We start from the raw sequence: 14,939 nt of genomic DNA on the forward strand, positions 1-14,939 counted from the left end.
TGACCACTGACAAATCAAATTATGCTTTTCATAACTGGCACCACAACACCGATTTTCCCACAGCATTTCTCACTCTCTCTCCTTCCCTCTTATTCCCTTTTCACCTTTCCTCCTGGGAAGACCTGGAATTACTCAAATAGGAGGGAGAATGCTTGATTTCAGAAAGAAATGAAAATACATCTGTTGCTGTTGCAACAGTTAAGCAACCAGACAGCCCTTTTCAACTAGGAGCGAGTTTAGGTCTCCTTCCCTTTAGTAATGAGTAAGGTCATTGTTTCAGTTTTTGTAAATTTATGATGCCCCCTACGGCCTTCTCTCATCTGATCAAGGACATTTCTGAATATGAGGACAGCTCAATCTGGTAAAATAACTAACACAAAACTGATGAGAGACTGCTGGCTTTCCTTCTGATGAGCAGAGGCAGATGCATGAACACAGGCGGAGGTGGAGGTGTCAAAGAATGTACAACAAACAGAAGCTCAAACATCATCATCCTCACTGCTTAACGGCTGTACCACCCTTGCCCCAGGAGTGAAAGGGTAAACTGAATACCCATTCCTACCTCGGAGAGAGAAGTGTGTTGATTTAAGAAGTATCAACCCTCTATCCCTTCCAAGGATCCTCCTCTGCCCTGTCCCTATAGTTCAGGTCCTTGAAGGCTCTTAATTGCGGTTAGAACAGCAAGAATCACCCGGGGAGCTTTTAACTATCCTGATTCCCAGGCTACAGCCAGGCCAATTAAATTAGAGTCTGAGGAATATCAGCATTAAAAAATTTTTTTTCCTTAGGTAAACTCCAGTGTGCAGCCAAGTTTGAGAACAAGTAGGTTAGTCTAACCAGGCGTGAGAAGGAATTAGCGTGGCGTCTGACAAGGAGACGAAGCTTTACTTTCCCCAGGGATACTTGGGAGACAGTTGTTGCTGCACAGGGGAGAAGGGGAAGAAAGAGAAAAGGAAGAACAAAGTTATACGTTTCCAGTCTTTCTCCAAGCCAACTGGAGTCTCCACCCACCCAGTGTGGGTAACCCAGGCTTGCACCTGCAGCTCGTGGTGGGGTGAGGTTGATCTCCAGGCCTGGGGGACTGGGCGGCGCGGGGTGACCGGAGGTAGCTACCCAGCGGCGCATCAATAGCCCCAGGTGTGGACCGTGCCCCCCCTCCCCCCAGGGAAGGCGGCGGCCGCGGGTGGAGAGCAGTTTGGGGGGCGCAAAAGGAAGCTGTCTCGGGCGCAGGTGGCGCTCGCAGCCCCAGCCCCCAGTTTGGCCAATCGCGGGCTCAAGCGCAGCCTGGTGGCAGCGGCGGCGGTAACGGAGTGCAGCAGGGCTGTGGCCGGAGCCGGCGGAGGCAAAAAGGCGGCGCCAACAGTGAGCTACGTGCATGCGGGAGTGCGACCCGGCGGCTTGAGGAGCGAGCGAGAGCGCTCGACGCCGGGGTGTTGCCCGGCCGAGCGAGGCGAACTTAGCATGGGGAAGAAGTGGAGAGACGCGGCCGAAATGGAGCGGGGCTGCGAGGACCGCGAGGACAGCGCGGAGAGCCGCAGGCGCAGCCGGAGCGCCAGCCGGGGCAGGTTTGCCGAGTCGTGGAAAAGGTTAAGTTCCAAGCAGGGATCCACCAAGCGCTCGGGACTCCCGTCGCAGCAGACGCTGGTGAGTGGCTGGGGGAGAGCCCCTGGTGTCTTCCCCCTCTGCACGCGACTCGAGCCCTTTCCATGGTGCTGAACTTGCCTCCTTAGAGGCTCAAGCCAGGAACTTGTGGAGCCGCTTCTAATGAAAGTGTTGGGGTCTGTGAGGAGGGGCAAGAAGGAACGACTTTCCTTTCCTCAGCTAGGGGAGAGTCTCCTGACATCTCTGGTGTCTCTGCAAAAAATGGAAAACATGTTCGAGAGGCGAGGGCTCACTGTGAGATCATTAGAGTTTTGCAATTAATGGGACGTGGGAGATGTTGTCGAGTGTGTTGTTGTGACTCGCATACGTCCCGAGGGTCTGCCTGTGCAGAGTGTTCAAAGGTACTAGGCATCCGCTGAATGAGGGCGGAATAAGAAGGGCATGCCATATTTTTACTCTTAACACTTGCTCTTTTCCATCACACACCCCCACTATGTTAATAGGTGCGTTTAGTTGTTTGCAGAGTCATTTACACGCAGAGAATAGCAAGAATATCCCAGGTGTTTATAATCTGACTGTTAACATATACAGCGTTCAGAAAAGTTTTCCCATGTGCCAGCTCCTTTTCAGTGTCTAATTAGTGCAATAAAAGCACTCAAGCGAAATTAATATAGGCATCGTATGTGTGTAGAGAAGTACAGTTGATAAAAACTTCAGCCGCATTTGCATTTTTAGTATTTAAATATTATGTTTTCCTTCAGCCTAGAGGGAGAGAACTCTGTTCTAGAAGAGAGTGCAGAGCCCTCCTGTTGCTCCTAGGGAAGAAGGGTACACCACTTTAACTTCCAAGACATCACTGAGAACATCAGGGTGTGTGTATTTATGTTTTACATCCAGAGGAGTTGACAGCAGAGATTGTATAGTGAAGAGAAATTGAATTCATTTTTTTAAAAAAGGATGGTACATAAACATTGTATAGCACGAATAATGTTACCCTGTTCTGTTTTTGAAAGGTCATCATTGCAGGACAAAAATTAATCCCTAAAAAGCAGGATGTCTAAAATATTCCTTCAAAAGAGTAAAATATAAATGCATACCATTTTTTGGTATTTGTGTTTATGTTGTTTGCTTGTTCACAAAAACTACTAGCAGAAAATGTTATTAGATATTTATTTGAACTATTTTAATATTTAGTGTGTTGAATGGGTAGGTTTTTAATAAAAATATGGATATAGAACACTTAAAATGCAATTAATTTTATTTCAGCCATTAAAATATTATTTTCCTAGAAATGTAGACTTGAAAATATTTTAAAAAGGAAAATATTCTGAAGATAGGTTTTTTCTGAAATAAATTATGTAGAACATATAAAATTAATTGATTTTGGTTTCTATCAATTATGTGAACTACGAATTAATTTTATCCCCTTTTTAACAGAAAGTGTAAATATCAATTTAAGTAACTTCTTTGATTTTGTTCAACAGATACATTCAGAGTCTATATCAGGAACATATAAAATCTTCATAAAACTGTAAGTTAGATTAAATAGCTTGCAGGTCTGTTAGCTAGAATAAAAATGTGAGAGAAAGAGGACATAATAGATACCATGACAACCAGAAGACATCTGGAAAAGTAACCATGTCTACTAAGGGTGATGATGATGCTATATTTCTCTGTAGTACTTGTTAATTGCAACATTAGTAATTCAGCTAAAAACCAGTTATGGCAAAAGCCTGTGCTTATTCTCACATTGCATGGCAAGTTTGATATTGATTTTGTTTTAAAAAAGTCTAATAAGTGCTCCTAGCTGTGATTTTAATTATCAGAATTTTTAAAACAAATATAATGAGGTTTTGTAAATGTTGGAGCTGGGATGATGGTTTTTAACCAAGGTTTGATTCCATTAATTCATAACAAAGACTTTCTACTTTATTTGTAAGTAAGACATCCAACTTATTTATGCAAACAGGAGGGAAGCAATAATAATGTTTGCAACAGATATGCTTATAAAAGTTTTTAATCTTTAAGGTAAGATGTTTGACTCCCTCTTAAAGTGAGCTGGTGCTATTTTCAACTTTCACTGTATTTCATGTAAAAAATAGCTCAAATTATAGATATTAGGAAGAGATTAAAGTAGTTAATTTGATTAATACTGCTTTTTATTTATTCTTATGAATAAATAAGATATTCTGTGATGTGGCTTTGGATCTTATTCATTTTGTGTTGTACGCAGAAATATTGTGGCATCCATCCTGATAAAAATCGTATAAGGATTTTACTCTTTCCTTTGAAGACAAAATAGATAAATGTGGAAAAAATTAGTTAATAAAACATGGAAGCTTTCTAACATCTTTCTGTCTTCTTTCTTTTGAGAATGTAAAATGATTATATAGTTGTTTTAATAATGTGGCCTTTGTTACTCTCTTCTCTGCTTTAGTTAGAGTCTTGAAATTACTTCCAGTTAAAGTTGTTCCCAGGGAAAGATACAACCTGTGACTCTGTCCCCAATGGGAATGATTGCATTATTTTCCATTTTCACTAACAACAAAGCAGGCATACATCATGGATAATGGGGGAGATTTTCTTCAGCAAAGAGAGGTCTGCTATATTCTTGGTTATCCAGAAGTACTTTTCTTCTGTGATCTGAGTCATGGTGATTTTGTGTGTGAAGTATAGAGGAGGTGTGTTTGAATCAACCTTGGCAGTTAGATTTCCTACCTATCACTAAATATGTTGGGGTTTTCTTAGAAATATCTTAGAGGCTGGGCTGGTCCCATGATTTTAATGCTGCTATTAGAAATCAAAAAGTCACATTCCTGGCAATCCCTTTGGTACGCAGAAAATGGTCTCCTGATAGTCTTTACAGATTACGGCAGGCCCACATTAGGACAGTGTGTGCCACCCCTGCCCCAGCTCTCTGAGGTCTGCTTCTATTCTGCAGAAGCAGCACTACCCTGTGCAATAGCTGGAGGACAGGCAGCCGTTCTGAGTCCTAACAGTGGCATTTAAAGGGCATGTTTTCAATTTCTGGACCACAGTCCTGGGTGTGTCAGACAAATCAATCCTTGCTGATTTGAAAAGTTTTTTTTTTTTTCATTTTTCTAATTCAAGAAACACTCTCCTCTCCACTTATTTTTAGACTTCATGGTTGACAATGAAAGCTTTAATCCAGTAAGCTACAATACTCAAAATATACCCCAAATCATATTCTGATAGAGTGAAGCAGGATTTAATCATATTCATTCCTTGGAATTTGTTCCTCTCTGAAAGTGCATCATGGATTATTTTTTAAAATCTAAAAATACTGGGTTTTTTTTTTTTTAGTAAATGTAAAGAATTTTATATCAAGTTTACAGTTAAATTAATATGAAAGTTATATATTTGAATTTTGGATATGAAATGAAGTTTCTGGATATTAATGTTTTATGTAATGTCTCTGTTGAATTGGTTAATAAGCATAAAAGTAATTTAAAACTTCTTTGCCTCCATTCTATAAGATCTGGATTTCATATTTCTCCTTGAAGTATTGTTCTTGTTATTCCTATTATTTGTTTTAATTCCACCCACACAGAAATACATGGAAATCTATTGAAAGTTGAGTCAGCAAGTGCTGTCTGGTGTTACAGTATCAAATGTTCACCTGCGCATATAACAGTACTTTTAATTTTGAAAGGCGATTTCCTCCTCTAGTCCATTTATACAACTATTTAAAGGCTTGTTTTCAAATAGAGGCAGATTTAATTTAATCTCTGAGTAATCTCTTGCAAAAGAAAAAGAAGCAGTTCTGAGGGAGTCAAATGATGGTTGTTTTTCAATCTTAGATGTCATGCTTGCTTCCACTAATGCTATAATTACCCTCATCAGCAGGTGCCCACCACAGAACATCACACCTTGTGCAGACAAGAGGGCAGCTAAGAGCGTATAGAAGCAGCAGTGAGTCTATGAAACAGCAGTCCTGAGAAGTAGACGAGAACCGTTGAGCTGGTACCACATTCACTACTCCCACAGCTGTTTGAGATGCTGTGTGCGCAGGGGGGATTCCATGAACAAACCTGGTTCCGTTTCTGAGGCTGACTTGTCTCTTTTGGAGCAAGTGACTTCCAGTTGTTCCTGCCAAAAGCTGGGTTCTACAAGATCTTAAATGAGAGAAAGCTGAGTCAAAGGCAGGGCTAAAGTCAGAAAAACTCATTTCCCAATCGATTGCCCATTTGAGGGTTGTGTGAATGGTAAATCCCATGGTGGCCGTAGAAACAACAGCAACTTGGTGAAAAGAATCGTCATTTCCTTTTTCAGTGTCTAATATGCTATTGCAGTGTCATTAAACCCTTAATAGTTTGTTCTTGTTACACAAAGGGCTCGCTGGTGAAAGCAGAACAAATCCCCTGTAGTGAGTCCATTACTGAATAAACCATTTCTTGACAGGTTGATTTTTGTCTACTGCCTTTTACTCCCTGTGTTGAAAAAATAAAAAAAGGGACAATGTTGTATCACTTAGGAATATGGCTGTATGTTCTTGTTATTGTGATTTTTTGTTGGGGAAAAAAAGCCATTTTCTGATAATCGTCTATTTTGTTTAAGCATTTCTGAATTCTTTTTCTAGTAATTAATATAACTAACAAGCTTTTTCTCATCAATCACAGTGAATTAAAAATTTAATTTAATTTAGTTTCATCTTTAATTTGAGGGCCATGGTATTAGGTGGCAGGTAATTCAATATTTTAAGTTTTGAGGAGGAAAAATATCCTTGTATGGGGATGGTTTTAAACATGTTTTCAGTTATTCCCAAATATATTACAGCAGTTTCTTCTGCCATCATTTATTGAGATCTTGAAAAAGAATTGAATCATTAAAAATCATTTATAAATAGTAGCAAAACATATTCATTTGTTCTGACCAGCTGTGCTGGTCTGTGCATTGGCTTTACTTTTTGTTTCTTTCATTTGCAAAGCCAAATGGGGGGCTGTTAGAGCAAATATGAAAGGATTATAGAGAACAATGTTTAAAGAAACTTTTATTCCTCTAACATTCATTGAGTACTTAGGAAGTGTTAGGCACTATGGTAGGTACTGAACAACTTCCTCAATAGAACTAATGGTTTAACACAAGACAGAGCTGTGCAAATCAACAAGACAGGGTTATACATAGACTAGCTTCATGGTCAGAATACAGTGGAGCAAAGATTAAAGTAGTCAGTGCCTCTTAATGGATGGTGATGGAAAATTTAGATAAGAAGCATCCTAGACTTGGTGCCTGATTCTCAAAAGATGAGGAAGAAAAAGAGTTGCTTGGCTTTGGCAGTTTGGAAAGAGGGCAATAATTCCTTTCTCAGTCATTTTAACAGACTCATGAGGGTCGATGCCTGACTGCACAGCAGATGAGACAGAGAAGTAACAGCGATGACACAGCAACAACACAAAACACATAGGTAGTACTCAGTATGTGCCAGGCATCACAGAATTTATTATCTATTGCCTGACTTCAGCTAGACTGTAATCAAAAGTGGGGATCTTTGTTTTGTTCACTGATTTATCCAGATGCCTTGAATAGTGCCTGGTGTGTACTAAGCACTCAAATATTTGTTCAATGAATAAAGTGACCAATTAATTGTAAAATGGTGCTTTTTGATTAATATGAGGTAGACTTTAGGTTCTTAGCTATGAGGGAAAAAAGAAATACAGGCAATTTTTCTTTTTTTTTCAAGATGGGAGAAATTTGAGCTTTCTGTTTGCTGGGTGAAGAACCTATTAGAGAAGGAGGGTTTAAACAAGTAGGAAGAGAGAAAAGCGATGAAACTAGTTTATACATTTGGAGGAGTTGGGATTTGCTTAATGGGAGGGTTAAAGATCTGTTTTCCCTCATGTTCAATCCTGGCTCTACCCTCTTTGTCTTAGGGACTTGCCTGGTGGAAATTGGACCCGATCGTTGATTATTTTGCAGGTGTTACTTAGTACATATTTAGTCTATAGTGTTAGTGAATAATTCAAAATTATCACGCAAATATATGTATTTCTGGGAAACTATTGTTTGTTAATAATTAATAGATTGCTGAAATGCTACTTTGTATCTTTGACCTCTCTAAGTACCTGAATTCTTTGATCTCACCAAATACCTCAAGAGATGTGGGAAATTCCTCAGATCTCAACAAGGTGGGAATCAGTACATCAGTTTTCCTGAGGATGGTTATCTTAGTTGAGTTGACATGGCAAGCTGCCAGTCCCTGCATACAATGTCATGGGACTGTATATTTATTTAAAATGCCTCTGTAGAATACCAGAACTTCAACCACAAAATAGTCACACAAAACGGAACACATTCACAGTGATAATCAGTAGGTTTTGTCCTCCACAAGCATTGATTTTTCTAGGACTTCCTTGGGAATGAACTTTATAATGGTGAGATTAGGAGGGACAACTCTTTTGGGTAAGTGTTCCCAACAGGCTCAATTTGAATGCAGTTCATCTCTACTTGGAAAGTTCTATGGACAATCTGAATTGATTTTAGAGAACAGTATGGTGGCTTTGGAAGCAAGCAGATCTAGATTGGAACCCTGGCCTCTCTCAGTTTTCTCCCCAGTTCTATCAGGAGGATTCCTTCTTCCTTTCCCACTGTTTAAGATTCACTTGTGTTCTTTTTTTTTCCTAATAAAGAAAAAGTAATTATTGTATTTATTTTTATTTAAAATTTAAATTGGCCCAAATAGGCAAAAATAGAAAATACTATGAAAAGAACTCACATACTCATAATACACATTAAACCAAGGTTAACAATTTGCCGTATATTCTTTATATCTTTTTAAGAGTAAACTGCTACAGACACAGCTAAAATATCTGCTTACCGTTCTCTTGATTCCTTTCCCGAAGGTAAGAATTATTCTGAACTTGAGGTTCATTCTTCTCGTATAGGTTTATTTTAAAAAATCTCTACTACATATTTATTCATAACTATGTGTAAATAGTATGGATCTGTATGTTTAAAAACTTTTACGTGAATGTATAGTATACTTTTGCAATTTGCTTTTTTTCATTCAACATTGTATTTTTTGAGGTATATCAAGGAGTTAGAAATAGATGTTGCATATTATTTCAGTCTGTTTGTACCACAGGTAATTTAGTCATTTCTCTACTGGCAAAATTTTAGTTTATTTCCTTATTTTTTTCGGCTATTACAAACAATATTCAATGAAAATCTTTGTACTTGTCTCTTTGGTCCTTAACTTGCAAAAACAGGATATAAACTCAGGAACTGACCTTGCTCTTTGGAAGATATAAGGACCAGGGCTTCTTCCCTAGAGAAAGGTCAAGCTTGTCCAGCTCCTTATCTCTGAACAGATCCAGAATTTGCAAGGAGTTGAAGGGGAATGGTGCTGGCCTTCTTTAATACTGGACTGACATTCAGATCAGACAGACTTGATTTCCAGTCTGGCTCAGGTCATTAGCTGGTTTTGCAGCTTTATCTTTCTGTGTCTCAGTCCTTTATCGTAAAATGAGGATGGGAATACCTGTCTCCACGATGAATTGTGAATGTTAAGTGTATTGATGTGTGTAGCTATTTCAGTGTCTGCAAGAGCTACTTGTTAAATGGATGTTACCTAACTCTCGGTATTAATCAGAGGTCTTACAACAAATAAGACTTTGTTTGATGGGGAAGTGTTTATAATCTTTAATTCTCTTGAAATTAAAATGTTGTTTACAGACAAGAGGTAATATAAGGCTAATGATCATTTGTATTGGGCTGCTGGTTTTGAAAGTGCTTCGGAAAATAAAGTCAGCTTGTCTTCTCCAAGATGATTGTTTTCCACAGTTGATTCTCGTCCTTGAAATGTCCATTATTCTGTGTTTTTACTGAAGGTAAATTTATTGACATTTTTAGAAAAAAAATGTGAAATCTGTACCATATTGAAATACAGGATACTCTTTGCTTTTGGTATTTTTACCATTGGGTTCTTTATGTTTTGAAACAAATTATGATTATAAAATTGTTATCTTCATGAACCTCAAGATTTTTGGGAAAGAATGCTTTTTAAAATACCTTTATTAAGGAAAATCCAAACATATACAACACTAGAGGGAATAGTGTAATAACCACATTTACCCATAATCCAGCTTCAACAATTATCAAAACATGACAAATCGTATTTCATTTATATACCCCTATTTCCTGTTTTTTCCGTCTTCACTAGATTATTTGCAAATTCCAGATATCATATTACTTTTAATAAATATCTGAAAAATAAGGACCCCTTATCAAAACAAAACTGCAATACCATTATGAAGTTTAAACAAATTAATAATTTCCTAATACCCACATATATTAAATTGGGATCACATTTCCTTAATGATCTCATAATTCTGTTTTCTACTCACGGTTTGTTTGAATCAGAATACAGCTGTAATTTACACATTACAGTTATTTGTGTTTTTCAGTCTATAAGTTTCCTGTCCAGGTCTCCTGTTTTTCTGTTGAAAATTATTTTTCAAAGAAATTTATTTGTCCTGTAGAGTTTCCTCCATTATATATTTTTCAGAATACATCCCAGTGGTGTTAATCTTACATTTTCCTCTGTCCATTGTATTTCCTGTGAACTGGTAGTTTGATCAGGAGCCTTGATCGGTTTTGACTTTTTTGGCGAGGATCCTGCATAGATATTCTGGTTGCCTCTCATTTTAGGTATTAGCTACCATTGATGATCATTGTCTAGAGCAGGTGTTGGCAGACATTTTATGTAAAATCCAAATAGTGAACATTTTAGGTTTTGTGCACCATAAGGTCTCTTAGAACTACTCAACCCTGCTATTATAGCCCCAAAGGAGCCATAGACATTATATAAATAAGTGGACATGGCTGTGTTCCCATGCAACTTTATAAATAAACACTGAAATTTGAATTTCATATAATTTTTTATATGTCATGAAATACTATTCTTCTTTTAGTTTTTTTTAACCATTTAAGAATGTAAAAATCATTCTTAGCTCACAGGCCAAGAAAAAAACAAGCCACAGACTGGATCTGGCCCTTAGCTGGAGTTTGACTAAGATCCTGACTAAGATCCATTGCTTTATTAGGGCATTGCAAAATGATAATATACAATTCTATCTTTCCTTTTTCATTTATTAGCTGAAATCTTATAGATAGGAACCACTGCATCAACGATTTGCTTACTTTGAGTTATAATTCATACCATAAAGTCAAGATAAATATTTGGGAGAGACAGTTTTTAAAAAGCTGAGCTAATAATAATAATAGGAGCTATGTGGTGGCACTGATCTCTTAGTTTACTGTCAAGCCTTAGATTTTAATTGGGTCACTGTGTTTGGTTAACCATCAGAAAATACTTGGCCGTTTATTATGGAGGCCAATTAAACTGTCATTAAGAAATGGAATATGTAAAAACATATTGTCAAACTGATTCTGTATTAAGGCTTTTGCTCTCAGTATTTAAAAAAACCCTGGGCATTGTGTTAGGTTTCTGCTGCCGCCATAAAAAATTACTACAAACTTAGTGGCTTAAAGCGACATGAATTTATATTATCTTACAGTTATGTAGTTCGGAAGTCTGATATGGGTTTCTCTAGACAAAAATCAAGGTATTGACAGGGCTGTGTTCCTTTCTGTAATCTCAAGGGGAGAGTCCATTTCCTTGCCCTTTCCAGCTTCTAGCAGATGACAACATTCCTTGGCTCCCGGCTCCTTTCTCTTTCACATCAAAGGCAGCAAAGTTGTCTGTCATTGACCCCTGCTTCTATCATCACAATGCTTTCTCTGACCCTCTCTTTTGACAAACATTATATATATTTAAAGTATATAACATGATGTTTTGATATAGTATACATTGTGAAATGATTACCACAATCAAGCTAGTTAACATATCCGTCACTTCACATAGTTACCTTTCTGTTTTTATGGTGTGAACATTTAAGATCTACTCTCTTAGCAAATTTCAAGTACGTAGTACAGTATTGTTAACCATAGGCACCATGCTGCACATTAGATTTCCAGAGCTTATTCATCCTGCATAACTGAAACTTATACTCTTTTGTTTTCTGAATGTTGAATTCACAGTGAAAACTATAGAAGTGAAAATTACCTTTCCTACCAGTGGATATTCAGTAGATTTGGGGATATGAATGTTTTGTTTTGACATACATTTTAATGAGCACCCACCCTGTACAAGATAAAGCCTCAAATGCTACAGGAGAAAGAAATGTGAAAAAGACTTACTTGTGATTGGTGGGAGGGATGAAACTATAAGTTGGCATATAACATGATATATTTACTGTAACATATTAGGTATATAGTTAGCAATTATACATAAATGATATATTATGACTGTTACTCATGAGTATATTAAAATTGCCTTAATTATATTATTAGTCTTCTAAAAAGCTTGGTAAGACTTGTCAAATGGTTGAGAAAATCAGTTGATTGGACTCATGGTGGAACTTTCAGTTTTTGATCCACAGACTTGAAGCTGTACAGGTAAAATGATTTTGGGGATATCTTTAATTAGTATTTTCTTTAAAAAATTTTTTTAAACTTTTATATAATTTTTAAAGGTTACTTTCCACTTACAGTTATTACAGAATATTGGCTATATTCCCCGTGTTGTACAATACATTCTTGAGCCTAATACCCAGTAGTTTGTACCTCCCATTCCCCTACCTCTGTATTTTGCCCCCCCAGCCCCCCCATAACCACTAGTTTGTTCTCTAGATCTGTGAGTCTGCTCCTTTTATGTTATATTTACTAGTTTGTTGTATTTTTTAGATTCCACATATAAGCGATATCATACAGTATTTATCTTTATGTCTGACATTTCACTTAGCATAATACCCTCCAAGTCCATCCAGGTTGCTGAAAATGGCAAAACTTTTTCTATGTAGATGTTTCAAAAAGCAGTTTTTACTAGTTTGTAAATATTTTATTGATTTTTTTAAATGAATGAAAATAACCCTTAACTTGAAATTTTGAGTTACAACTACTTTTTAAATAGGGCTCTTAATGTTTTTTCCCATTATTTGAGTACATCTGATTATTCATGTAAGTGCTTGTCTCCTTTATTCAATAATCATTGTAACAATAGATAATTTTTATAAATCACTGTTAATAGAAAAGAAAGAAGGATGAATAATTAGCACCAAGTGAGGACATAGTAATAGGTAGAGTCTTCAAAATGCTAAGGTCAAATAGGGTGAGAAATTGAGTCTCTCTTTCTAAAAATGTTCCTATTTCTATTTTTATTGAAATATATTTGACTGTAACCTTGGGTACATTTAAGGTATACAACATGTTAATTTGATACATTGATATATTGTTATATGATCACTATAAAAGGCAAAAGGACCAAGATGAAGACAAAAGATCTGGACCTTGACTCAAGATAAAGACATTTCCTTCTATCATTCCTAACTAAGGGTTTTCCTGTGGTTATAGCTACGTATTATTGTTACTATTAATGATTACAACTTATATGTGTGATTAGGTTTAAGGTAATATTGGTGAGTAAACTCCGTTTTATTCCCTTTTCCTTGACTTTATAAAGTCTGTCATAAAATAAAACCTTCAGGAATTATTGAGGGGAAGTAGCAGAATTGGACCTGACAGACATTTGTCACCAGCCCATTGTCCAATGTGGGTGCCAGTTTCAGAATAAGATCTATTTCCATTTGTTTGGACTTTATATCACAAAGTTGACCCCCCATGTAAAGACACATTTTTAACAAAAAGATAAAGTTTAAAATTGCTTTCCTTTTTTCGGAGTTATTGGCAGCCATTTTGTGGGAATGTGGGTTTTTAAGTATTTAAAAGTATTAGATACCCTAGCACTAAATGAAATTAGTTTTCTTTAAAAGATAAACAATAATGATTCAAATTACTAGAGCCTAGGACAAAGTGGGAATGATTTGGATTACAGATACAAAAAGAGCTCATTGTTTGAAAGGTGCATCACGTTATCGGATGTAACTATAGAATGCAGTGGTAACAGTAACTAAAAGAAGAGCTTAAATCATGTTATGAAAATCACATACTCCAGGTGAATAGACTTTGAAAAATGAATGCAGAAGGAACCAGTGATAAATAATGGCTAAGTCCTACTTTTGTCTCATTACCCATTAAGTACACTTAGGGGAAGGGAGGGAAAAAAATGTGTGACTATACTGTACCTTGTATAACTGGTGCCTTTGGGTCCACTGATGGAGATAGACGACTAAGCTGGTATGATAACATCACCGTCCTGCATTGATCTGGGCAGTGAGGTAATTCACAGGATATTGTATTACTGCATAGTTTGTGAATCCTACACATTGTAAAACCTTTGGATAGCTGGGAATTATTTCTTCTTCCTGGGGAAAATGTCTGATTGTCAAATATAACCTTAAATGTGCCTAGAGTATAATTTAGTCCTTTTGTTTAGGATCTCCTTTAGGATGAGGTTTGTATTTTATTTACCAGTGTAGCCCCACATTTTGCACAGTGCCTGGCATGTTGTAGAAACTCAGTACTTGTATGTGGAGTAAATGAGAGAACATAGTGAAAATGCTCTAGACTTAGGTGTTTCATACCTTGGACAGAAAAAGGGTGAAGAAAGGAAGAAAAATAAACATTATTTTGGTATTTTTAAATACCAGGCACTTTCAGTGATCTCTTATGTAATCTTCTGTACATTATTCTGATGTAGGATTGATTTGGATGCCCAAAGCACAGATGAAGAAACAGAATTTCAAAGAAGTCAAGTCAGTTCTTACCAGGGTAACTGGGAAATGGTAGACGTAGAATTCAAATGCAACCATCCATTAATTTTTTTTCAATACTCTGCTGACTTGTGAGTTAGGGATAAGATGATTTAAAAAGCATAAACAAAGTTTATGTATGTCTCTTCCCTCACAAGGGTGATTTGTTCTTGGAGGTGGCTTAAAGGTCACTATGGGTAGTGAGACTAAGTCAGAGCAGCACTGAGTAATGAAAGCAATTAAACTGTATTGTTAACAGTCCTGCCAACAAGCTTAGTCCCAGGTATAAACTATTGAATGGAAAAGCAAAAACATGGTAACTTGTTATTGTTGCTACTTCTCTTACTGTTGTTGGGTGAGAATAGGGCAATATAGTTGCATTTACATGATTGTGATACTTTATTTCCTTTATTTTCCAAAATATGTTGAATCATTTACTTATTCTTTCAAGTTTTAAATAAACTCTGGTTATTTCATTTTTGTGATGTCAAACAGAACCAGATTTAGAAAACTATAATTTCAAGTGAAACTTGAGTACAGAACCCTTGTTAAATACATTCTCTGTGTGTGTGTGTGTGTGTGTGTGTGTGTGTGTGTGTGTGTGTGTGT

This window comes from Aethalodelphis obliquidens, unplaced genomic scaffold (assembly GCF_003676395.1).
Source record: "Aethalodelphis obliquidens isolate GAN/ISIS:26980383/991018 unplaced genomic scaffold, ASM367639v1 scaffold7, whole genome shotgun sequence".
NCBI lineage: Eukaryota > Metazoa > Chordata > Mammalia > Artiodactyla > Delphinidae > Aethalodelphis > Aethalodelphis obliquidens.